The sequence below is a fragment of the Calidris pugnax genome, unplaced genomic scaffold (genome assembly GCF_001431845.1).
Source record: "Calidris pugnax isolate Ruff unplaced genomic scaffold, ASM143184v1 scaffold39, whole genome shotgun sequence".
Lineage (NCBI taxonomy): Eukaryota > Metazoa > Chordata > Aves > Charadriiformes > Scolopacidae > Calidris > Calidris pugnax.
In genome coordinates this window covers 3,963,134-3,990,485 of record NW_015090828.1, presented here as the reverse complement: position 1 = coordinate 3,990,485, position 27,352 = coordinate 3,963,134, and the positions used below count along the sequence as shown (strand labels likewise).

The window sequence follows — 27,352 nt, the reverse complement described above, 5'->3', positions numbered from 1 at the left end:
GTATAAAATTTTGCAGTATATTAAAAGTGATTAGCTGTGGGTGCGGGAAGATTCACTAAATCTAATTTCTTATTGACAGATAGAAGAAGCATGTTCTGAATCAGCAGGAAGGTTGTCAGGGAAGTGTGTCAAAAGGCAGGGTTTACCTGAAACCTAACCACAAACAAATTCAGACAACTTCAGGCTTAAGGAATGTGGTTGCTTTTAAAATTTACCCTTCCATAAAGCTTTTAATAAAAAATATTCAAGCATCTTCTGCTGCCCCAGCAGCGAAATGATGCTTTTCCAGCCTGTCAGAGAAATGCCAGCAGTGCTGGTAACTACTGGGGGCCAGACTAGTGCAGGTCTCACTCCCAGCGGCAGATGGTTTGGGGAGAAACTATTTCCTAAGAGCAGAGGAATACTATGGTTTAGTAGAGATGACTCCATGATAATTTCTGGGAAATGGCAACTCATTTAAAAGAGGATTATGGTGGAGTCTAGTACAAATGAAGGAAATTGCTTCTTATAAGATTGTCACTGCTTCACTTTAATGATCTGGATTTCAAATATCAATTCATAATAAGGTTAGAATGATATTAAAACAAGTTCCAAGTTTAATCTGATTTTGACACGCTGTAATTAGGCACTCCCCAAGAAGCAGATGGTTTTGTGTGGTAATTATAGTACCCCTAAATGATCACCAAAACAATACTCACAATTCCTCTGTGACATGTCTTGACAGATTCATAAATTGGAGGAAACAAAACTTTCTTGGGTCCCTTGTTCTTATGTTTCATTTGGAAAACCCACTTGTGCATATACGTTAATGACTTTTCCTGCTTGAATTCAGTTACTGGAAGTGCCCTGAGAGAGTGAAACCTTATATTTTTCTGCTCAGCAGGCACCTGGGACCTGGTTCTGCGAATGTGGTGTGTGTAGGATTTCTATGTACAGGGCACAGTGCGCTGGTTTCCAAGGAGATGGGTGTAACGGAGGGGGGTAACGGAGATCTTGGGAGAGTGAGTTGGGTAGAACAGTCCTTGGTTTATCAGTTTGGTCACTGATTAAGAATATAAAGTAACCAACTTGTAGCTTTCTAATGACTTTGTAATTGGCAGGCATTTGCTGGCAGCTGTGCCAGTGACCAATGCACAGCACCGATGTCAAACTGCTTTACTTCCAAATTAATTTCTTGAAAGAACGACACGTGTGGGGCCTCCTTGCAAGTTAGAAATCGTCATGGTGTTTGTCATCGATAGTAGGAAATGCTTGAGATGCATGTTCCCCCTCTCCTTGCTATTCACCCTACCACGGGCCAGTAGTGGGAGTGCAGTGATTGCAGCTCACAGCCACACTGAGCTGCTCCTTGCTCCTGTGCCACCAGCTCACTTTCTGTCCAGAATAATCTCCAGCAGTGTAGCCAGCAGCACATGGCAGGGCTCAGGTTAGTAAAACAACACTGGTCTCTGTCACCAAGAAGCAGAATAGATTCCTAGCAACTAGGACCACGCAGCCTACCGCTCACACCCCCTTTTGCCTCTAAAACAGTAGGGAGAAGAAGGAGAAAAGGAGGGGAAAGATAAAAATACCCTCATGGGTTGAGATAAATGCAGTTTAATAGAACAATAGCAGAACATGAAAATAACAATAACAACAATAATAATAATAATAATGGCAAAAGACTTTACAAGACAGAAGTCACTCTCACCACTCAGTGGATTGGTCACAGCCTGACGTGAGCAGTGGTTGTGGATTACTACCCCCCCAGCAGACCCCCATTTGTGTACCGAGCATGATGTCTATGGTACAGAATATTTTATTGTCTATTCCATTGTTCCGTCTATGCTCCTTCTTAGCTTCTATGGGAAGCTAGAAAAAGTCCTTGAATGTTTTAAACATCACCTAGCAACAACTTAACCAATATGCATTATAGACTTTTTTTTTCACACCAAATCTGAAAACACAGTGACCACTAGAAAGAAAATTAACTCTGTCTTAGCTGAACACTGTCTGAAGCAGATCAGAAAGTAGCTGTAAAATACACATTCACTATCAGGTGCTGCTTTTAATTCCTTTGATGTATTATGTCTGTCAGCTTGTCCATTCTCCATTCACATGGCCCTCCAGAATCCAGCTGAAGTGTGGATAAAGTAGATAGTGATGGGGTTTTTTTTACCTGTTGATAGATAATAATGTATTTATTAAATGACTTATAAGAAATCAGACCTTTCTAATACACTGCTTTAATAGAGAAGGTTAGCATAATAACTCAGCTTCTTATTTGTGCCAGGATGACAATGCTGGGAATTCTCTTCTCTCTCAACTTAATTCAAGATGAGTTCCACAACTTGATTTACTCTTGCTCCTTCTCCAGCTATGTTGATTGAGGTAAAAGACAGAAAAAGAAAAACAAATCAATGCTCACATCATAGTACGTGCTGCATTTTGCTCAGGCTAAATTATATGTAGTATTCTAAGTACATCTTTCTTGCTTGAAGAAAAATAAATGGAAAAGACAACCCTTTTTGGGTTGAGTCGTTGCCTAGAGCATTTTCTGTAGAAGATTCTGCAGCTTCTTCTAAAATTCTGCAGAAATTACTGTAAAGAAAAGTCTACACGTAGCATGAAAGGGAGAATTAAAACCTCTTCTAACACAGAAACTAACTCATCAGTGCTCAGGGCTGAATATGGGTGGATATGTTAGATGGCGCTCAGTGCTCAATATGCACAATATAATCTTTCTGTGTTAGGAATGTCAGGAGACAGTCATGCTTGCTGATTGTACATGGATTGTGACTTGATGTTGCCTGCAAAGAGTGTTCAATCTAATAGTAAATGCATAGAACGTTTCTAATTTAATAACCACAATAGAGTGTGTACAAATGTCTTTACAGGGGAGAGAGAGCAAATGCCATGAGGGGAGGAGGGTGAGTGATGTATGAGATGGATGTCTGTGTGTGAATGGGCGGATGGAGAAGAGCAAAGTGAACTTTCTGAATCAGAGCACATTCGCAGGAATTTATATTGCAGTGCTCCTGTTCTTTCTGCAAACATGCTGAGGCAGCTAAGTATGTTTTGAAATCCCATACAGGTTGCTATTATGTCTTTGGAAAACCTGCTGATTTGGAATGCATATGGTCATTTCTAAACCATAGCTTTGGCAGAGCACTGTGATCACAGGAGGATGATCATTACTATGTTTACAGTAGTTACCATGCCAATGTGATAAGGTATAAGTTGGAAGTACTGAATACGTCTTTTATAGTCATATTGGAACAGTTAAAGAAAAGGTTGATTTAAACATACTAAACGTTACTGTTCTCAGGTATTTCGATGGAAAGTGCCTTTCCAATTACATGAAATATTTCATGGCTGCAGGTTGACTTCCTCAGAATTTCACTGAGAAAAAAGGCAGCATTCCTGAGAGAGCAAACATTACAGTTTAGCATTGCAAAACACAGAGCTTCAAATATCATTTTAAATGGGATAAAAATGAAATATTTATAACAGGGAAAGGAAGAGGCAACATCAGAAGGAAAATGAAAATGGAATGTTTGGATGAGACACAAATGTTCCCTCACCACTGCCCCTGCTCCCTTCTTTAGGAAACACCTAATATATCTGACCTGATTTAGAAAGAGATGTTAGTTCTTCCATCAGCTCCCTTCTTTAGGAAACACCTAATATATCCGACCTGATTTAGAAAGAGATGCAAAAAAAACCTGTGTATTTTTAACTGCCTTTAACAAGAAGCTGATATTTATTTCATTGTTATTGAAAGTGGTGTCACTAGTCTAATCTATGAAGGTAGTTTATAGTGGTCGTAAATGGGATTACGCACTGCATCTTCTTCCAGTAGATCAGGTCATATTTGTGTTGCTGCAGCTGGATATTTATCCATTCAAGGTAGCTGTTGATCAAGAGTTGGATTCCTTGACAAGCAGGATTTTTAACTAACATTAGAGAGGTATCTTGCAGTGCAGCAGGTGGAAGGGTGTCAGGGTTTCCATGGCTGCTAGAGCACAGGTCCAAAGTCTCCCCTTCTTGCCCTCAACTCTTATGTGAGTTGAAGGTAACCAGTTCCCTGCAGTGAGTCCAGGCTGGGTTAAGCCCTAGGAGGAGAGCAGGGCAGTGGGCAGCCTTCCACCAGATGGTACAAACCAGCAACCTCTGTACTAGATAAGTGAATTCTGGAAGAGATCCCCAATGTGCAAATTTAATCAATTTGTGGCCTAATTAAACAACATTACTGCTGTTTTGTCTTCCTTCCTGTGGTGTCCAAGACAATAAGCTGTAATAAAGGAGGCCTGGTGGTGTAGTTTTATGTATCTCTTAACAGGTCAAATAACTTTAGTGTATGAGCATTGATCATATGGAGAGACAAAACTTTATCCTTCCTGCCAAGTTAATTTTAGTACCTTTTTGACAGTGCTGATTAAACCATATTTAATTCTTTTCTATTCTGTAGTAGGTAGATACTAACAAACACAACTATTGAACAGCTGAAACCTGTTTAAAGTTATTTTTGCTTTGTCATATGCAAACTTTTGTGACGTATAGAACATTTTTAAGTCAAAGGAAAAGTTTCTGTTTTAAAGAAATGTGAAGGTGTTTATGCTGTCAATCTCTACAAGATCTTTAATGATCACCTAAACACTCTTGAGCACCACTAGACCATACTTTATTTGTATTTCTTCTGGTTTTGTGGAGGAATACTGACAATTCCATGGTGTTCAATGGCTGATGCAAAATATATCAGTGAATTTTCCCTTTATTCTTTTCACAGTACGGTAGCAATGACTGTATTGTAGTAAATGCTGTAAAAAATAACTGTAACAACATAAAAATATTTAAGAAAGTTGTGTAATTTTGGACATAAAGCTGACAGACCAATAATTAGTAAATCATAGTTAATTCTTAGTTTATTGCAATTGAAATAAAATTCAAAGCTTAATTCCAATTTTCTTTATATCACCAGACAGTGTAAAAGTGTAATTTTGGCATGTCCTGTAATTTTCTTGTGAGTTTTCCATACCTGGTGTTTCTCTTTTAGTCCAGAATTCACCCAGAACCTCAATTTGGCTTTCTTTGTTTTCTTTTCAAGCAAGTATTTAGCTTGCTACAAGAAAAATCTTGAAAACCAACTAGAAATTCTCAACAGCTAGTAGACTAAATAATTAAAAGAACTCAAAATGCAAGTAGTTTTTAGTGTTGTGATCTCATGCTTTGGAAAGAATTTGTTTGTGAATTTTCACTATTTACATTTACCAGTGAAACATAGGCAATAAAAGACTAGAACCATTTATTATTTTTTTTTGTAACTGACAGAAGAGTCTTTTGCCTGTAATTCTTGTTCAGTTTTACATCCAAAAGCATCTTGGAAAGAAATAAGAAGTGCCTTGGAATACGGACCAGATTATGGTCTTTTATTATAGTAAATCAGGTACAATTTGTCTGAAAACAAGAGAACAAAAATTATATCAACTGTTATGAGAGCATAATGTGATCTTATGTTTTCACTCCGTCTGTCGTGAGCAAAATATGTAATTTCTTATTTCTGTAGTACATTTGTTTCAGTAACCAGTGCTATCTCCTAATTAATACATCAAATACCAGAATATCTAGATATTAAAATTGTTCTGATTTTTCCCTGTAAGCTAAAGTCTCCCCTCTCCTAGGAGAGCATCACCAAAAAAAAAAATAACCCAGAAACGAATGACCTAATATTTTTATCTGAGAGTGATGAGAATTCATACTTGTTCTTCTTAATCACTCAGGAAATAGTGAGCCACTTTCAATTATCTAACTGCTGGAACTAGGAAGCAGAACGAACTGCCACTACAGAGCAGCAGGGGATTTCTGGTTACTTGCCCTTTTGGCTTCTGACACTAGGGACTCCTGAGGGTTTTGACTTCCACAGAGCAGTTGCTCAATATTTTGAGGACCTGAAAAGTATTTAAGAAAAAATCCGAAAGTGTGATACCTGAAAAGAAAGGTATCTTGTGAGAAATTGGAACTCAAAACTGAAGGCCACTTAAATCAGGAGTCACTTTTCAAAAGCTTTGGGTTTATACAGCTACTTTAAACATTTTGCCCTGGCAAGTACATCTTAGAAGTTTATCATATCTGAAAGATACGTAGTGCATATGTGACAGTCTCTTGCAGGGTCACCATAACAGAAAACTATGGTTTCACTGATGAGCTACTGGAGGCTTCCTCTGATTGGCTTCCCCTGAGCAATCTGGGCACCAAGGGACTGTCTAGAACCTCTTTCTTGGTCCTGCAGTATTCCCCTGAATTTGTGCCTCATAAACACTGCTCCCCATTCTCTCCATTAGATCGCTCTGGGATCCAGGACCTGAAGCACCCAGAGTACTCAGATGAGGGAGGGAGGATAGGAGAAGAAATGGAATTTTGTCAACAATCAGACAAATTCCCGTCAAACCCCCTATTTTAGGTTTGCTAAAACTTCTTTGAAGGGTGGAGTTTTCTAATTAAATGCTTTTAGTTGATTCCACACAGATTAATCAGAATATTTTTGACCATCTAATTACCCAGAAGGAGAGGCTATCAAATGCTGAGGAATCAATCTGATAACGAGAAGAATTTGCATTAAAAGGCTCATCAGTCTCATAGTGGCAGAGAGAACTGTATATGAAAGTCATGACAATTTAGCGAGTTAGCTCCAAGTATTCAAGTGACAGATATAATTTAGAGAAATGTTCTTCTATCCTTTATTAACTAGTTTCATGATATTTTACTATTTTACTAAAGAAATCTGCCATCTCTAGTTATGCTAAATGACTGTTCATCTGTCTCTCAACTCCTTCTCTTTGTACCTGACTAGTGTGACAGTAAGACAGACCTCAGACAACTCTGTTACTATCAATGTACAAAAAAGCACATGCCCAGGTAAATTCATGCCTTCTTAGAGGGAAGGCTGTGATGTCAGCTCAACGCTACAGGGAGACTCAAGAGAATCAGCTCTTGAGAAATCTGCAGAAAAGTAACCTATGCCAGTGCTGCTAATCGTGCAACTGCCTTTTTCTTTTCCAGTGTATCATCATTAATTAACAGGAATGTGTTAATTTCAAACTTCTTCTAAGTTTTGCCCAGAAGGAGGAAAGGGTGATATGTGAAAAGAAAACCCAAATCTACTGACCAAATGTTGCAGACCCCGTTTGCTTATGTAGGTTATAATAACAACCCAAGAGGTGGTTTCTAGGACTTGGCACTTCTGCCATGCCAGCTGTAGGCACATTTTGATCACATTGGTGGCTGTCACGAGAACACATGGACATCTTGCAATGACATAAGGGGCTGGATATTTGATGTCAGATGGTGATTTCTATTTCCTCCCCTCTTTCCCTGGTCCCTTCCCTTGTGTTCAAGATTTTACAACATCTGAAACGACAGTGTCCAAAATGACTCAAAACTACATCCTGCAGGATGTTACCACCGCAGGAAAAGATGACTGAAGCAAGCTCAAGCTGTTTGAACTTCTACAAGAGCACTGTCATGGCTCATTCATTACCTCATCACAGCTGTAGGACCAATGATTTCTCCTAGCACTGTGGTTTATTTTTTGAGGGAAGGCTCATTTGAATCATAATAGAAGAAAATGGGTTTGAACATGTGAACTGGGATGGAACCATTTTGGTTTCTGATTTATTGTCTGTTCAGTAATTCAAGAGATAAGTGTATTCTGGCACTGAGCATTTGTTCTTCTGATGTTACTCACAGAAGTGTGCATTTAGACTGAACAGCCCCCTGTAGCCCTGTGTCTCATCTTCTCCACACCAATGTGCTGGTGCACTGAGACCAGACACAGTGATGTTCCTCTGCTTCCTCTTTTCCTCTGCAGAGTCTCAGCTGGTGGGTCAGAAAGCCAGGAATTGCCTTTATGGCTGTGCAGTCTGACCTTGGGCATCACACAAAGCTATTGCCTTCCTGCAATAACACATCCTTTCTCTCACATGAGTTATATTTGTTGCATTGTCACTTTATTCTGTAACACATTTTCTCTCTGTCCCTTATCAGCTGTGGTTGTTGCAGCCTTCCATGGGCTAAAGGAAAGAGAACACAATACGCACTAAGGGGGATGTCATGGCCTTTCCACACATTCATTCTCAGCACGCTTTTGTGCAAGAAGTGAGAAAAGGGCCATGATCACTATAGAAAATACGTATGGTGTGGGAGTAGCATTGAAGCTACAAGATTCAATGGCATTTAGTCAGGGAACACTTTTGAATCGAGAGGATCACAGTCTGTAAGGATACACATCTCAAGAGGGAAAGGAAAAATGCTGCTAAGATTGTACTGTTGGTTTTCTTATCAAGGAAAAAGATAGGAAGTGTGGAGCGTTCAAGGGGATTGAGGAAGTCCAGTAAGTCTGTAATAATAGGTGTCTTGAAGTATTACACAGATCAAGTAAACCAACTGGACAAGTTTGATAGATGTTATTTCTCATTCCTTGAACCTACTGCTTCTGAAAATAGTTTTAGTTCTGCAAAAGACAAAGCAAGAGGCTGCAGTCATCTTAAAAGTGGAGGAAAAGTGAGAATTACAAAAATTAAAATGAGATTAGAAAAAGAAGAAATAAGAGAAGCTTTCATTCATATCGTGGGCCATTGCTTCTCTCTCAGTCTGACTGGGGAAGAGCTCTGGATTTGTCGAAGTGTTGATAAAATTAAGCAGGTTGGGGAGATTAAATCATTTTGTTTCATTGTCTAATGAGAAGTGTCCCTCTTGGGACGTTAAATATGTTACTGATTAAAGGAATAACATTTAAACCAGCCATGAGTTTATCCATAAGTGTGGAAGATGACCCCATAACTGTAGCAAGCCTGACAAGGCTAGCAGAGTGCCATAGGAGCTGGAATACAGGAGAACTCCTCCTGCTCTTCACCGATTCTGAAGATGCAGTCAGTGCCAGATTCTGACTCACTTTTCTTTCTGCCGGTGCTTCTCTTCCTTCCTTCTTCCATCAAATTTCAGCTGTTAAAGTATCCATATCTTCATTAGTGAAGACTTGTTCTGCTGAACGGCTGGACCAAGACACAAGAAAGTGTATTTACAGTGCTGCAGAAGTTTATTTAGTGGGCACTTTTGCAAACAGAAATCCAGAAGCAGGAAAAAAAAATGGTATAACACTTAGAAATGGATTTAAAATAATTGATTGGAAGACTTGTACAAAAACTTAAAGAAATTATTATTTAAAAATAAAATATTCTGTAATCTAGTAGAATATGATTTGCTATAATCTCATACCCAATGCTCTTCTAATCCCTATTTGTCTTCTCCCTTTGCTTCTTGTAGCTGCTGGGTGAATGCTATGAGACCTCCTGGCTGGTTTCTGACTTCTGCAGGATAAATCCGCACTGAGTTCTGACTGTCCTCCAGAAAGTAAGTAATTGTCTCTATTTGACACAGTTGCTAACTAATGTTTTTAGAGACTAGATATATTTGAAAGTCTTACCTCTGTCAAGTTTGAATTTGAAATTGCCCAAATAGTGCAAAAAATTGTTAGCGAATGAACTGGAACAGACACACATAGATAGACATTGCAAGTCTTAGTTTTGCTGGAAACCAGACTAAAAATTATTGTAGCAAGATGTCATTTTAAAAAAGGGCCTTCTTGGGAAGTGCTGATTATCTTCTCCCATGTGTTGTTAAGTCAGGGCTTGCTTGTCCAAAAAGAAGAGACAGGTTGTTAAAGAGTTTGCTTTATCTTGCTCATCACGCACATATTTTAGTTGGAGATTAAAATATTTAAAGTACCAGAAAGACAGGAAGACTTGCAGTGACTGTTCCCCCAACAGACTTATTCCAGACTGCTCACATATGTTGGTGAAACAAAGTGGCACATTTGCTGAAGTAAAAAGCCTCAGTGCCAGGGGGCTGTAGGACACGTTGGTTCCTCCCAGAAGGCTGCAGGTACCTGCTGCAAGTCGTGCTCGTCATTTCACAGTCCCTTTCCTTAGATAATAAATGTAATTACCATTGCTGTTTCCTGGCCTACATGGCTAGGACTGCTGGATTTTCAGGTTATGGTTTTGAGCAGACTGGTGGGTTTAGTGAGAGCTTGCTGGTCACCTGCTATGCTTATTCATGGGGTCAGACATTACCCAAGATCCGGATTTTAAATAAAATCATGGTACACATTTTACCTTGAAAGGAAAAATTATTTTTGTCAGGAATATTTTTTTTGAAACGCAGTTAATAATGTATCTTTTTTTTTGTTGCCAGTCATCTATAATGTCTTAAATTATCTTGAATGTAATATAGTTATTCTAACTATTGGTTGAGTAATTTCTATGAATAATTCTTGGCTTAGGGTTGGTTTCATTTGTGAAATTCAAATAGGTCAGGTAACTGTTTATTCTCTGTCCAGCTGAACTTTTCAGAATGACCTTTCTGCTGAATCCACTTAAAAGTTCAATAATGTCTCTCTTTGAGTGTTCCTGAATACTTGTTCATGATGCATTTTATTCATCTATTTAGAAAAGATACACAAGAAGTGTGAATACAGTAGAAGTAAACTAATGCAAATAAATGTTCACGGTTAAAAAAAACACCCATGCTTTGTTGCATCTTGTGATATGTGTTTATAAAAAATGTGAGTTGATATATGAAGTTCATGTTAAGACAGTCAAGTCAAGAACTGGATGCTTACTGAGCTAAATATGAGGTAATGAGCTCTCTAAAAGAATAACTTGATTAAATCAGCTTAGTGCAGCTGATCCAGTGGTGTCTCCTTGTTTAAAATATTTTGATTTACTATGATATAAGAATGGTATACACCTATATAGCTACATATGAGTTATGTCTTGCACTTAGCTTTCCAATATACTTAGGATCAACAGGAAAAAAACACATTTTTTAAATGGTTTCTAGTGTAAGGTAGTGGCAATATCTGTGCACTCTTGCAGTCTGTCTATAAATAGAGTACCTGTATGTAGTAAGTACAAAAGTTCCATATGTGTTGAAGCTAAGGAAATATTTTTGTGGCATGCTATGATTAGAAAAAAGCCTGTCATTTGAAGATGCTTAGAGGTTTGGATCATTAGCATTAGTCCTGAGAGAGAGGGATTGTGATAAGGCAATTATAGATGCGTGCTAAATTAATTAATCCCACAGCTTTATCACACAGCGGATGTTTTAGAAAAATAATTTGCAGGGAAAAAAGTTTCCTCTTATTCATCCATATGGGATTGTCTGTTCAGTGACATATTTTGCTTGATGTTATGGATACAGAAGATTAAATTCTGCGGTAATGGCATATTTATTTCTCTACTGTAACTTTTATTGTTATTTTATAACTGTAAATTATGAAAGGCAAATATTTGTATTGTTCAATGGACCTAATACTTTATTCTGGTTGCAAATTAACACAGAAAGTAGACTTTAGAATTGACTGCTTTCTCAGTATAAAACCAACATACTTTAGATAGATTTGTGGCTCTTTGATATGGAGCTATACAATGATTCCACTCAAACTATGTTAAACATCCAAATACCAAGCGTTTAATCCTACCAAGTTTAAGATGCTTAAGTCTCATTTAACTGTCTAGGATGCACTGTAGCTAATGGAAAGAGAGGGGAAGTGCTAAAGCTGTGCATCTCCTGCAGGGGAGATGAGCCTTTCTGCGATACCTATGTTCTTCGGAGAGCCTCGAGAATCTACTTAGACAGAAATCTGCCCTAGCTGAGGAAAAAGGGTAGTTCAGATTAAGGCTTTTAACTTCTTTTTACCAGAAAGAATAAGAAAACCAGGATCATTTATGTGTACTGTGTATGCATATTTAGAGATGGCATACGTACGCCTCTGATATGTTTGCCAGGCTCTGAATCAATTTACAATAATTGTACTTTACAAAGTAAAGGGGCTGGGCTGGTACATGGGGTTATGACATACTGGCACTTCTCCCAGGCTGCCAACATGTACAATTGAATCTCGTTTTTCATTTCTGCTCCTGCTGTGAAAAATAAGCCTTAAAAACATCTATTGAAGTTCAGACTGATGCGGCAGTGTCTGCCTACATTTGCAACCTGAACCAGTGCCACCGAGAGAAGTGAACTGGCCCTTTCATTTCAGTGGCTAACTCAGAAGTTATATGATAGCAGTGCAGAAGTCAATATTAAGTGCTACTTTACAAAAGAGTGGGGAGGAATCGCACCAGGAAGATTTAGACATCTGTCTCTGAGCAGCCCTTCATTTCCATGTAGATGGAGATAGATAATAGTGCAGCTTGGTCTTCTTAAAGTCATAAATAGTATCCCTACGTGCTAGTGCATCTCTCATCCATCTAACACTTAATCTTTATACTACAAATACTTGTAAGGTGTAGATTTCTGTTTTGTTACACTGCTAGTACTCTTTCTGTATCTGCTTAGTATAAACAGCATTTTTACCAGCTTTTGAATTAGATTTTGGTATAAGAACAAGTTCTCTTTACCATATTCTAAATTAAACTTTCATGCCTTTTCAGTCTGCATACTGTTTTTGTCAAGGATGATACTGAAAATATTAAGGAGTTCATTAAAAATTATGATTAATTAATTTTATTACAGTAGCACTTAAAAGCCCCTGCTGAGACAGGAGACCTATTGCACCGGGCACTGTAGGGACACATAAAAGAGTGAGTTTCTGCTTCAAAGAGCTGAAAATTGAACCAGAAAAGACATGTTTCTCTTGGCTTCAAGGGAAACCGAATAAGGCTTTTGTGATATTCTTGAGCAAGCTGGAAGCCCCGTGCTTCATTGAAACCTTTTCTTTTTCATTCCACAGTTTCATAAAAAATATATAATGAATGAAGCTGGATTCAATTTTCAATTAAAAGAATCTCAGACTATCTGCTGCTCTGTCTCCGCACAGCCTGCTCCTTTTGCTTTCTTCATTCTTCCTGGGCAGGAACTGTACAACAGCCCTATGTTCCCTGTTCAGCAAACCTTTTCAAACAGCTACATTTGTGTCTTGTCATCACATTTCTAATATTGAATTTCCACATTTCAAAAGGGGCTTTACTTCTAATTTTTGTTAGCTCTGTAGTTATGTGAAAGTACTCAAAACTTTCAGAGTAGCGAAAAAAGAAAAAGAGCAAGGAGAGAATGGCCCCTCTCATTCTTCTTTCTACCTGCTCTATTAGCAAAGGAGTTAGCAAAATGCTGTATGAGAAGTGTGATAGTTAAAGCCTGTGCTCTCTCTTACCACTAGCCTTGAGTCAGTTTTTCTTCATTGTATAATAGGAATAGAAAAAAGGAAGGTAGCAGAGCTAAAGATTATTGCCTTTGTTGATGCAGAGAGAAATCTACCTTGAGAAACAAAGTAAATTGACAAACTACCAAGTTTGCAAAATAAATCTCGCATTGTGCTCAGATCTAGCCTTATATTTCCTAAGTTTATGCTCTGCATCTAGTGAGATGTCCCTCTGAGCTCTCTCCAAACAGCCTAAGAAGTTGGGAAGAAGCAGAAATGAGAGGGGAAGGAGGGGCTATGGGGGGGGGCAGACCCAAGAGGGTGCCAGGCAAGCTGTGAAGTGACTGATTAGTGCAGACAGTGATGGAGCAAGTTCCAGCCAAGCGTGATCACTTCTAAGAGGCAATGGCTTTGTTTCAACTTGACTATTGTTCTCTGGTAATCTGCGAAGCTGGAGTGGAATTCAAAGCAACATCGGTCTGAGTATTAATCTAATGCACAGTGGTTCCTTGCAACTTGCTCTGATCTCCAGTGCCTTTAATCTTGCAGTAAATTTTGATTTGATTTCTCCCTATGATATACCTCCCCAAGGAGACAGCAGACAGGGAGCTGAGGGAAGATGCCCAGGCCAATTGAAGTATTGGGGGGTCCTGCTTGAGGCAGCTGTGAAAAAAACCCACAGCTTCTCAGGCTCTCTAATCTAGTTTCTCTTCTGAAAAACAAGCTGATGGTTTTAGATTGAGGAAAACAAGTGACTAAATCACCTTCTGAAAATGAACTACTGAACAGGAACACAATCTCTCCCATTAATTTCTGTAGATGACAACCAAGTTCCCTGTGGTCTCTTTCTGACACACAAAACTGTTATTTAGTTTTCTGTGGAATCTGGTGAATTATACTAGCTGATTCAGAAACTCCACGAGGACTATTTCTGTCTGCTCCAAAGCACCTGGCTTTCAGGGGTGTAACTGCCATTTCCTGCTCTAAGCATGAGGTGCTGCAGTCTCAAATGAGTTGTGAGGCTCATGATGCTCAGGCAGACTGGGACTGGATGGTCCAAACCCAGGCAGCAGGACTCAGGGCAGGCCTGGGTACAATGTGAGACCCAGCTTCTTCCCCAGATTTCTTCTTGTCAACATCCACCTGCTTCTCCTAGGGGAGGATGCACAACCAGGTGGAGCAACCTTTCATACACAACTGTGACAAGCTCCAGCAGAACTTTGTTCCATGAAGGGCAGCCCCAGCTTTCCCTCAGCGGGGTGATGCTGCCCAGTGGCAGAAACATGGCTGTGTCCCACTTCCATTCAGCACATGCTGGTAGCAGCCTTGTGTTTTATTCAGTCTAGTGAAAACTTGGGATCAGCTGGGGTCTGCCATGGGAGTCAGCACTTTACTGTGTTCTCAGGAAATAGAAACCAGGCAGCCCCTTGCTGGCTGCTTAGCTATGGAGCCAAATGGAGCCTTTGAAAATATTTTAGACTGTGAGCATTTCTTCCCCATCTCTAAATGTTAGGAAGGTTAAAAAAAAAAAAAAAAATCCTTGTAAATTGAATTATGCTGCTGTGATAATTTTGTAGCTTTCTATTCTCATTGTGTACAATTTCAAAACTGTAATGGAAAACGAATTGGAATCTTTCAACTTTTTAAAAATGCTTTCACTGTTTTTCTCCTTCCTGTATTGGGAATTTTATTAGAAGCGATACTTCCCATCTCTATTGGGTGAATATACATCTTTTTTTTTTTACAAAAAAAAAGGAATGGGAAAAATTCTGACTAGCTGACTGATAATCACAGTCGGGGTGAACCTGTTCCTGTTCTGCTTGTGGATTGTCTAGGAAGCAGCACAGGAAGATGGACTGATCATAGCTGCTATTCAAGGAGGTTGGCAGCACACGAGGGGTGCAGACGAGCCCTTCATGGCACGCTGCACAGCGCTGCGCTGTGCCGAAGGTTCACAACCCACTTCAGTGCCCTCGGCACCTGTCTCCCTTCACCCGGGCTGCAGCTCTCTCTTCCTGCCCTGTGGATATACCAGGGGACTCCAGTTAGCTGATCTGTCAGTAATGGTAAATTCACCAACAAGCTTTTAATAAATAGGATAGTCTAAGAGAGATGTCTGGATTAAATTTGAAGCGAAGGTAAAAGCAGGAGGTCTATTTCAGGCACAGGTGTATGGGATTTGCAGAGGAAGAAAGGAAGGTGGCCATAATAGCATGAGTGGATTATTTTCGTCGTTTGTTTGCTTTTCAAATGCCTCAGACGCTTCATGTTCTGCTGTTTCCAGCTTCTTGGTGTGTGCCTCAGTTTAAATTTTCATAGTACTCATTTCACCGCTTAGCTGTGTCATGTTGTGTTACCCCGTAGCACCAGGCATCAAAACTTAATAACGGAACAAACACAACAATCACTTTAAACTAATGCTGCCCCTCTTTCATTATTCAGTGAGTTACATCATGGGCTGCTGACAAAGATGATCTTGGAACTAAATTTAAAGGCATATTTACATAAAAAATCTGTGTGTGTAAGTCATTTCGGTCTTCTTTTTCTGTGCACTCTGTTCTCCTCTTGGGAGAGAAGAGTGCTCATTCAGTACGTGAAGAAAAGGAAGAGGGAACAGGCACAAACATAAATTCTCAAAGAAGTACTTTATACACACAATACACATTTTTAAACTCACTTTTTTCAATTTAGGAAGTTCAATTTAGTTTATCAACATTATGGTTAATATTGCCTTATTTTACACCTGTTATTTGTAACATCATTCTATATTCATAAACAGAGTTAAAAAAGGATGGATTGTCTTGGTGCAGTGGCCTGATGATTAGTTAAAGCAAAATTGTGCTATAATGGTACAGTGAAATATTTACAGTTAGTTGGTGTCTGGATTGAGGAAAATAGCAAGAAAATCTTAGTGGCTTTTTCTTTCTTCACAAAACTGGTGGGAGAACTAGTGTGAATGGCAGAATTTGGCAAAATACTGAGCACACAAATGAGCACAGTAATAAAATAAATAGGCAAGCTGATCACAATATGAAGTCATACTGATCATTCACTTGGTGTGTGTGGGTTTAGCGCTAATTATTTATGATACTTCATACTGTGATAATGAATATTCTTTGGTATGCTTTGGAAGGATAATGAAGTTCTACTGCCAGATTCTGACACCTTTATTTTTATTATCTACCAGTTATCATGTACGTGGTCCCGCTGACTTCAGGAGTTCCATATCTCTGAACATGAGAAAGAGGAACAGACTTTAGCTCTTAGAAAAAAAAGCAAAAAAAATTGGACACATATGTGACGCGGGACAATCTGGATTAATGAAAGGTTTTGCACTGATGTTCTATGGAAGCAAGAAATATATCTATTTTGATTTCAAGAGGTGTGTTGCTGGAAGGGGTTATCAAAAAGAACTCCAGCAGAGGACACAAAAGCATTTAGAAAAGGCACAATGAATTTTGACTGCCTTTGAATCTATTTATCAAAGCCATTGCTGTTCCCATTTCAACGCAGGTGGAACAATAATAAATACTGAACAAAGCAACTCAATCTGTATTCAGAGCATTTCAATACATGGAAAGTTAAATGCAATAAGAAAGAAAGCTTGCAGAGCCAGACCTATTGACTCCTGCTACTTCTATTCCTCATCGAAAATGAATGGTGGATGGTGCACAAAGATCTGTAAGATATTTACATTACTGCGATTAACATATAATAGGAAGCACATTCAGTAATGCAACTTTATTATTTAACGGAATCAATAATCTTTTACATTATAGGAACATAATCCAGCTGTAAACCTCGGCACTTTCTTTCATTTTAAGTGACTAGCTTTACATGTCAATTTTCAGACCGAGTGGAGCCACATTATTTCCTCAGCTGCAATTTATCCCTATAGGAGGGACTTTGTGCCACGAATGGGCCCCTGTATGATAAAAACCTGTGTCTTCTGTGGAGGACAGGCAGTGGGAAGACTCGACGTTCAAGTTGTGAGTCCTGGCTTGCACAGTTGTCATCCCCTGGGAGCGGGCAAGTAGAGCACCAGCAACTCTTTCTCTCTGCCAGTCCTTGTTCATAATCTTTTGAAGATTATGGCATCTGCACAGCCTTCCTCCCTCGGATTTTTCTCCCGCTGTCTCTATATTAGATACTTGAAGAAGATCACTGGAGAGAATTTCACCTTGCTCAGCCAGAGTGGCAGCTGAGGCTGAAGCCTGCCAGGTACTCAGCCCTCCCTCAGAGGCAGACTAGGGTTTGCATAATTCCTACTTCAATCAGAATTCCAAAGTAGGTCCTTGATGATACAAAGGAAAAACAAATAAACAAAACCTGAACATGTTGGGTCATTATAAAATGCAGTTAAGCAGTGAAAGGACATCACAAGATCACAGAAAAAAATAACTAATCTTCAAAAAAAACCAAACAAAAAAACCCAACAAAAACCCACCAAAAAAACAAACCTCCCAAAAAACAACTTAGTCTAAAAATGCAGTGGGTATGTCTTCTGGCCAGATCTAAAGTGCTCTGAGACCAACGGCAGAAACCTCATTGCCTTCATTGCCTCCTCTGGCTTTTGGGTCAAGTCATCCAGTATAAATGAGTCTTTTATCTCCATGATTAGTGCCTTGCAGCAGATGATAAAAATTCAGTATCTCTCTTTTGTCTTGAAATTTCCAAAGCTTACAGGTTTTGCCTGATTTCACCTGAGTATTCAGCAAACAGCCTAGCACATCACTGTTTGCTTTTGGTCATTTGATCTGTCCTTTGGGCAGTGGTGCAGGCGTTTTTCTTTACAGATATCCTCATTCACAATGCGCTTTAGCACTTTCCCAAAGCTGGTTCAGCCCCTTAGAGCAAAGCAAAGAAGTGGATTTTAATTTAGAGTTGCAGCTGCTGTTGTCAAAGTTCAGTGCATTAAGCATGGATTTTGTTTTCATTGCTCTCTTATAACACCAGGAACTACATTAACTACAAAACACATGTGCTTAAAGTAAGCTAATGGAGAAATATATTGTTCTTGTTATTTGAAATGTCACAAAAGATCTTGGGTTCATTTCAGTAGCACACTGAAACCAAGCTGCAGTTTTCACAAAGGCATAGTTTTAGATGCTTAGAGTGAATAGATTAAATGTTCTTTTGTTTTCTTTTGCTGTTGCTTCACAGCAAAACAACTGCCTCCATGTTGTAGCAACAAAGATTGCGTCGTCTTCTAGCTGCCTTCAGTTTCATGGGATTTCAGGGAAGAAGATTTGATGATCCCACCTCATTTACAGCCATATCCCCTCAGTTCAATCTGGCATGCTTTGATCGCCTTCTACCTGCGTATTTTCCTAGCTCAAAAGCCATTACACTGTAAGTAACTACAGTATTAAACTATAACTTGAATAAAATCATGCAGGAAATGGAAAGAGTTGGATAAAAGCCCAGAGTATATGTAAATGATGCCTTGGACATTGAACACACATTAAGGTATAACTTCTTCAGCTGGCTAACACAGAAAGTAAAGGGCAGTCTTGCTAACCCTGCGAGGCTGTCGTGAGTAAAGGTGTGCAGGCTGCAACGTCAGTCTCTCTCTTTGCTCACACCCCCCACACCCCTCCATATTGCTTCTGTTTCTATTGGTAAAGTTGTCATCTTTTCTACTCTGCTTTCTGAGGGTTTTCCTCACCCTCTTCATTCCCTGACCGTGTTACTGAATAGGTGAGACAGTACCCGAGACAACCTCACTGCCTGGCTGGAAGAAAGGAAGAGGGAAGATTGGTGTTGCTATGGAGCAATGTTACTTCAATCCCTTTAGTGTCATTTTGGCTGCAAAAGGGTTGCAGGGGAAAGTGCTTTTCAGAAGTGCTAATAATCCTATTATTGCTTCTTTTTTTCCACCCTTGACTTTAAAATGTAAGTACTCCGAAAAAAAAAAAAAAAAACATTAAAAAGCAATAATATAAACTGTTGTAAAGTTCATCCCATCCACCTGATTGTCCACAAAGACATATGCAGTACAGCTCTTTCTGTGAGCATATACATTGACACATATGCACAAACACCATTGTATTTGTACCTATATATATATCTCTATTACAATCATACTTTTTGTGCATACCCATAAAAATATCAGTGTATTTATGGAGTGCCATGTTCTCAGCAACCCACCCATGGAGCTCTCTCTCACATGTTGCCCGTAGGCCGTTTGTAGCCATGCTGCAAGTGGCTGTAGACTTTTAAGAGTTCAAGTTCAGGCCAAGCAATTCATTTGCATGTAGGAGGACCTCAGGTCGCCTTTCTCTGTCCCATGTTCTGTAAGGGCAGACAGCACCCTGCACAGATTCCATTCAAACTTTTCTAACCTGGTTGGCTTGGAAAGTCATCTACAGGGTGTCAGTGGGGCCCCGGTGCAGGCTCAGGGTGAGATACCCCCTGCTCCCAGCTGAGCCAGCACACTTTGGCGTGTCTCCTTGGCTCACTCCTGCATCATCTGCAGGAAGCAGAGGTTGGCCCTTCACTATCTTATTGCTGATGCTGTAGTGATGGCCACCTGAGCCAGAACCAGGCTGGACAAGCAGAACTGCTGACAGGCCATCAGCCAGCTGACTCTAAGTTTAAAGCAAAGCCATCTCCATGACCAGAATTGTAATACAAATCAAAAGGCAATCGCCTCCACCCATCTTCAGTGGCCGTATTTAAGACATGAATATTATGGAAACCTTTTTAAAGTTTAAATTGCCATCTTGAGTATTCAGCCCTCATACAATTACATATCTAAATCTTGTTAGTGGTGGATTCCTTTGTTGCAAAACAAGAATTTAATCACTTTTTGAACAACTGGCTACAAATGATGAAATGGATGCTATTATATTGCCAAGCAGATATTTGTGATCAAATGATAGTTCTTTTTATGGCTTGTTAAAGAGGATTTCATGGCATCAAACCAGTTCCTAATAGACAGATGTTCGTGATACAGAAGAAGAAACATTTTTTCACTTAGCGTCCTTATTGGAAGTCTCAGTCCAAAAGCCAAGGGATGGATACAGAAGGCAGAAGCATACGAATGGAGCTGTGACACTCACTAGCTCCTCTACTACTTTTGAACTAAATTGTCAATGTAGATTGGCTCTACAACAAGTTTCTTCTGTGGTGGTTAGGGAGCATTCACCACCATGCCCTGTGCAGCTCATGCTTAAAATATCACTTTAAAATCAATTAAACCAATTATTACTTCAATAAGTTATAAAGTTTGACTAAATATGAAAAGTCCCTGTATCCCACATATCTCCACTTATTGGCAAAATTGCATGAAGTGTAGAAAATGTCCCTCAGATTTGAGTGAGCCAGACAGTAACAAGAGAAGAGTTTCTTCCTTATAGAAGGTTTTGAAGACCCTTGCTATGGGATTGAATTCTCGACATTTCCATCTCCATCTCTTCCAAATATGAAGTTACATTCCTTCATTGGCAAAATTGCATGAAGTGTAGAAAATGTCCCTCAGATTTGAGTGAGCCAGACAGTAACAAGAGAAGAGTTTCTTCCTTATAGAAGGTTTTGAAGACCCTTGCTATGGGATTGAATTCTCGACATTTCCATCTCCATCTCTTCCAAATATGAAGTTACATTCCTTCCTTAAGTGCTTGAAAGCCTTTTTTTTTTTTAAGCTTCCGTTCTCATATCTTTGTTTTGCTCTTCTTTTCCTTTTTTTTTTCCCCCCCTGAAACACTTCAGAAGCACTGTATAACCAAAAAGCACTTGAAGGCCATAACTGACTATAAACTCCTCTCAGCAATGTGTGGACTTTCTGTGAGCTGAATGCAAGAGAGTTTTCAATGAATAATGTCATTACTCTTCACTTGCTTTTACGTCCTTTTGCAGAGATGGGAGTCTGATTGCTCTTCTTTTATCTGTTCCCGAGGTTTGGTTTAATTCTGTCTGATACAATATGCATACATCCTGTGAAAGTCTGTCAGACAGAACTTTCTCACTCTCCTACCAGCTATTATAGACAATCCCCATTGTAAATTGATTTGAGTGACTTGAAACTGCAGAGATGTGAGCAGAACCTGAGTGTCCCATTTACTCCCGCATGTATTCTGAGCTGGTCTGGCTGAAATGCAGATGCAAGCAATTAGGAAAAGATGCATAGGCTTAGCACCTCGCTTTAATTCTCATTCAGCTTTGCGTAGCTACAGGGCATGGACAGACACATATGAAATATGAAGGATGTCTCTTTGTCACCTTCTGAATAAATTATTAGTTACTCATCTGAATGATTGCTTCAGTGCAGTTTTGGATTAGTATCTCGTGACATGTAAGGTCAACACTGAGAGTGTGATGCCCCCAAAGTACTGACGTTTAGATTTTCAGTACAGCCCAAACCAGATGTTTATAGACTTTTCAAATCTGAATTTTGGCACCTTGGGATCAGGATGTTCATTTTATACAGGCAGGTTTTGGAAGCCTGATTTCATGAATAGTGAGATACCCAGAAAATGCCAGGGAATTAAACTGTTCCAGACTAGTTTTTCCATAGAATAAATAGCAGAAAATCAAGTTTGTGGTATGATGCAATTGTTTCAGCTACAGTCCCTCAGTGTGAGGCAGATGATGCATGGAGAGAGTTAGGAACTGCATAATGCATGAGTTGAGAAAGAATAGTTTTCACTTAAATGTAAGGTTGAAAAAACCTGCACAAAATTTAAGAGAGAAGGAAACAGGCCAATGCTATTTTTTAAGGCTCTACCTTTTAGACATTTCCTAACCAAATTAATAACCCAGGCGCTAGTTAAAACAGTGTAATGTGAAACCACTATGCATTATTAAGCCTGGCAAAAACAATGGGAATTCATTACTTCATGCTTCATGGAATTTCCCAGTTCAGAGTGACATTTCATATCAATGATAAAAAAGGTTGTGCTTTCTGCCTGAAATATCTAGAACACAGTAGTTATAGCTGAGAAAAGACTTTGCTTAAGCTGCAAACATACAACGATCACGTACAGTCAGCTTGTGCCTACCAAGTAATCTTTGCATGTTATGGAAAGATAATCCAGGCCATACAATGAAGTACGAACATTTTTTTTCTCCCTCCCATTTAGGCTCATCTTTGCATTCTCAAATCTTTCCTGTTCACTATGATAAATAGCATCACTACTAACAGGTTGAATGTGCAGTTGTTGTCATAAATGGGTCACTGTATTGTTGCTAGGAAAATATGACAGACATAAAAACTAAGGGTGGGGAATTGCAAAATAAAACGTCAGATGATTCCAAAGGCTTTTGCAATGTTGGCCACTCTTTAAAATGCCATATGTTCAATATCATCTGCATCTGCAAAAAAAAATCTGATATTTCAAAAGCTGTCTCCGTGCTAGGTTTGCAGCAGTGATGATGGTATTAACATGGAAAAGTATAAGTTTGGAGGCAGAGTAACAGCTCAAAATTTCAGCAAAGCTTACATAGTCCTTTCCCTTCTCTTCTTCTCTTTTTCCTGGTCGAGACCAGGATTTGCTCTCCTACTGCAGAACCTGTGGCAAAGGAAACCTTACACAGAGACCAAAAGGATATATCTACTTGACAAGGACAAAGATAGACCTGATTGTATTTCCCATAAAACCTCAAAAATCTCATAAGTTAATCATAGAACTGTCATGAAATATTTAATTTGTGATCCACTGAGCTTATGCATTCTCCCAGAAACAGACAAACAAAAGGGGTTACTATTCATGTGTTTGACTTTTGGGAGAGTGCTGTGCTGTTATCATTTATTTTGATCTAATAATCTAGTGCTGCACAATGATAGCAAATAGGTAGTAACAACCTTGGTAATACATTTCGTAAAAACTTATCTTCCAATAAAAATGGTGTGCATGCATGTGTGAAGAAAGGACTGTTGGGGTGAAGGGAAGATGTTAGGGATTTTATGAAAGCTTCTCTAACTTGACTAAAAAGACAATAATTCTAGACATGGATGACAAATAGGTTTTAAAAATTCTTAACTATAGGTATTATTTGTAGAGCTGGTTACAGACTGGAAAAGCATTAAAGTATGCCAGGTAGAATAAAAGGTGAAAATGCAAGTGAAAAAGAAAATAAATAAATAAATGATTGAAATAAGGTTGGGTTTTTCTAAAGATGTTTTATTTACATTTGTGACTGTTAACCTGTTATTTAGTGTGTCACAGTTAGTCTTGAGTCCTCAGTGTAAATATACACATACTTACGTGTTGCAGGGCTGAAAGCTGCAATGGATATTACTGTACTGTCTTGTTTTCAGCCAGTAGAAAAAGATAACAATCTCTTTGCTATTATTTATTTAATGGTTGTTCTAAATATTATTATTTATTAATAATTTTGAACTATAATAATAGTAATATAAACCTCTTTACATTATGAAACGTAACTCTGTAACCTTTGGGAGATGAGCAATCACACTTACAGTGTTTAGCATTCATGAGAAATATCTTTCTTTGGAATAAATGTCAGTATGGACAATACAATAATAGTAGCCAAAATGCCTAGTACTCAGAATGACAGTGCTCCCCCCTGTGCAGGATGCTGATTTAAGATTTGCCAATGCTTGGCTTCACATATGAACTTTCTTATCAAAAATGGGCCATCAGAAAGAGGATGTTTAGTCTTGCTTGAGGAATTATCTCTGGGAAAGTAAAAAAGAGAAAGTATGGCATAGCTGAGTGAGGTCTGCTAGTGAAGTAGAAGAAAATGATGGGGGTGTCTTATTCAAGGCTTTCTCACAAATGCATATATTAAAACCCAACAACAATAACATTAAAAAAAAAAAAAAAAAGAGAGGGAGATTGGTCCAAAATGGAGGGAGAAATGGAAGAGGGAATAGTATTTTGCTTTGCATTTGAATCCTGCTATCATCAGCACTCATAAGAAGCATATCCTTGGTCATTAACTTTTATGAAGTGCTGATTTCCCTTTTGGCTTCCACCAGTCTATCAGCCCTCCAGCTCCAGTTGAGCCAAGTAATTGCTCTGTATGATCCTCGAGTACGATATTTTCTCACAACCAACCTCTCACCATCTACCTAATAGCTTTGAGACAGCCTCGGTCTGTTGGACTGAATGACCACTAATGACCCAACTGTTCTTAGGAAGATGTTCTATTATGTTTAGAACTCATTGGACAAAGGCTTAAAATGTTTCTCTTATGTTTATAACTCATTGGGTGTATGATGCAGTGTAAAGCCAGCACAAAGCAGACAGGTGTTCTCGAAGCCATCTTTCTTTCCCCGGCTTTGTGTATGAAGCCTTCCCAAGCATTATAAATTACATGAAACTTGTGTCTACAGAACTCTGAAAAGTGAAATCCAGGGCTGATGGTGCTCTCTGTGGCCATTTTGAATGCTTAGTGTGTTGGTTTTCAGAAAATTAAATGGTTCCGACATGCAAAAAATTCCACTATCCCATATTTATTTTACAGGAGAACTCAGGTAGGTCTGAAGTGCAGTAGTATAAATCACAACTCCTTTCACAACTTTACAATTATTTCACAATTCACAACTTATTGAATATATGGTCTAAAGTATGAAACCAAATAAAGGTTCATGCTATGTGCTATATAAATACCCAGGAAGAGAAAAGGATAACCCTGTAAACTGCATTCTGTACGGAAGGTGTTTCAACACCTCTTCTAAGTGATAAAGGCACAGAGAAAAAAAATACCGTGTTGACAGTGGCCAGAGGACTCAATGAAAAAACCCACCAAAACTCCTTAGAGAATGGCAGTCATCTGATAACTGGTGAAGGGAATGTGGATCCATGTGAGGAACTTCTGTATTATCACAAACTGGTCATTCAAGGGAGTACCCAAGGAAGGCAGATGTTCCTAGATAAGAAATCTGGGATTGTCCAAAGTACCTGTATGTCCTAAAAAGAGAAGAGTCTTAGAAAGTCACCAGACCTTTTCTTTTCTTTCTTTTTGTCACACCAGGAGTTTTAAAATCCCGCTTGGATGGCAACCAATGTGACAATGGGTAGAAACAGAGAGATGTTGAAAATTAGGAAGCCATCCTTATAGTTAGCGTGCAGAGAAATGTTTCTAGTATTCATCAATTAAATGTGGAATTTTAACTGAACAGTATTCTCTTTGCAAAATGGTCAGTAGTTTTTCATCAAGCATTGTAAAGAAACGTGGATTAAAAATAGATTGAGCTTACTTAAGTGTCTGCCCGAGAAAAGACTGGCAGAAACAGGAGAAGGATGTGTTTTAATGATATGGAAAAAAATGGAAACCCATGGAAGAGATTAGGTTTTTAAAGATTTAAATAAATGTTGTCTCTCACACATATTTCTCTTTTTTTTTAAAAAAAGCACTTTAATTAGGTATTCTTTTTCAGTTTTTCCTTGAAGAATAAATAAAAAAAACTATCCCTTTTTAAGATAGCACTATTTTTGCATCTTGAATGCTAAATTCACTCTGTAGCTTGGATGCTAAATCTCTACACTGAAATCAAAATTTGTTTTGGCTTTTATGAATTCAAAAAATAAATAGAAAAAAACATAGTGCAGTAAGACTTAAATGAACTAAAAAGAATCGCAGTGATAGATTACATGAAGCCTTCTGCAATACCTAAGATGTAATATGAACCAATTTATACTCATTCTGTGCCATTTGAGTGTGTCATTTACAAGTCCCCTCATTTCTAGGTGTCACTGTACATGACCAGCACATCATCCTCACCTTCCTCCTTTAATACTGCCATGCCACTGTATCTATGTTTGTATGTAATAGAGTAATGTATGAAATGTACCAGTAAATGTAAAAATGCCTCTCAGACTAAGAAGATATTTCTCCAGGATATATCAGTCTGATTCCTAGAAAGGGAGCAATTAATCTCATACTTCTGCTGAAGACCTCAAACTTAATGGCCCTTTATGGAAAGGAGTGTTCTTCCTTTGCTCTCCTTACCAGGAAACTCAGCACCTTGTTTTTTTCTCTCTGCAACAGTGTCCTCACAAAAAGGATAAACTGCCCAGACACTTGCTGTCAAGGAGCAGCAACCACAAAAGTGCTTCTCTGAAAAATCTGGCAATAGATTTTTTGAACAGAAGAGGAATTCAGTGATGCTAATAATCTCCTGCAGCCGGGAGAAGCTGATATTTTAGTAAACATTCCCTTTTGGTATGAACTTTTCCCCTCTCCTATGTTAGGGGGACTGTTTACATATAATAAGGAAAAAAATTCCATTTCCATGTCAAAAAAAAAAAAAAAAAAAAAAGCCTCTGTGGGCCATCAGAGCTGAAAATAAACCAAGCTGGCTGCCTCTAGGGATTTATTGAATTCAAGTGCCCGTGACTCATTCCATGATTACAAAAAAAAAGAATACCTTTCAAATTTGCCACATGAGAGACTGAAACAGGGTTCTCAGTGCTGCTGAATGGTAGGAGAGAGGAAGAAAGGAAAGGCTATACCAACTCTCATACAAAATATGTCTGTGTTTTGCTTCCCTAGCATCCAGTGGCCACTACAGTCAATGGAAAAAGGGTTTTAAAAAATAATATATGCTTTAAAGAGAAAGAACTTGAAACTCGCTGTGTATGCACTTCACAGGAGTCATCACCAGAAAGAAAATGAATTCTCTATGTGCTGAGTGTAGTGGGTGCAGAAACAAAGATGCTATTAATAGGTGTTATCTGGAATACATATGGAAAGAACAAAATGTATGGTGAGACTCTTTCATCCTGATTCTGATGAAGATGGAAGAGCAAGAGCTTCGTTGCAAGGATAGTGGAGATTTAATATTATGCTGGGAGCAATTCCAAGTGAAATGACAAGAAGTTGTCAGAAACAATGAGTACTCTGAACACAACACCCTGCCCTACCTTCCCTGAACCAGCCACTGAAGAGTTAATGCTGCTTCTCCACTCCCCAGGTGGGAAATTAGGGTAATAGGTGGCAGCTGTGCCAGGTAGTGGCCCTCTGTAAATACAGGCTTCTCCAAGCAGAGTGCCCCTATAAGAAGTGGAAATGGTGCCTGAGTAAGCTGGGGCTATGTTTGATTTTAGGCTTTGCTTCTTGCTGTCCATCTCTTCTTAGTAGTTACACAAATATCTTTTTCATTTGCTGCAGTCAGTAAAACCTGGATCTTCTCTTCTGACTGAGAACTTGTTGCAATGGCGACCTTCATCTGCTTACAAGCCATGGATGAAATCTGTAAGT

At 38.8% G+C, this 27,352-nt stretch overlaps 1 long non-coding RNA gene across 1 annotated transcript in view; it reads left to right on the top strand.

Moving 5' to 3' along the window:
* Positions 1-27,352, top strand: part of LOC106887056 — a 167,667-nt gene that overhangs the window by 15,357 nt on the left and 124,958 nt on the right. The window contains exons 2-3 of the long non-coding RNA XR_001411786.1: positions 9,301-9,387; positions 27,263-27,346. This is a non-coding gene — a long non-coding RNA (uncharacterized LOC106887056). The remainder of the gene's footprint in view (positions 1-9,300; positions 9,388-27,262; positions 27,347-27,352) is intronic.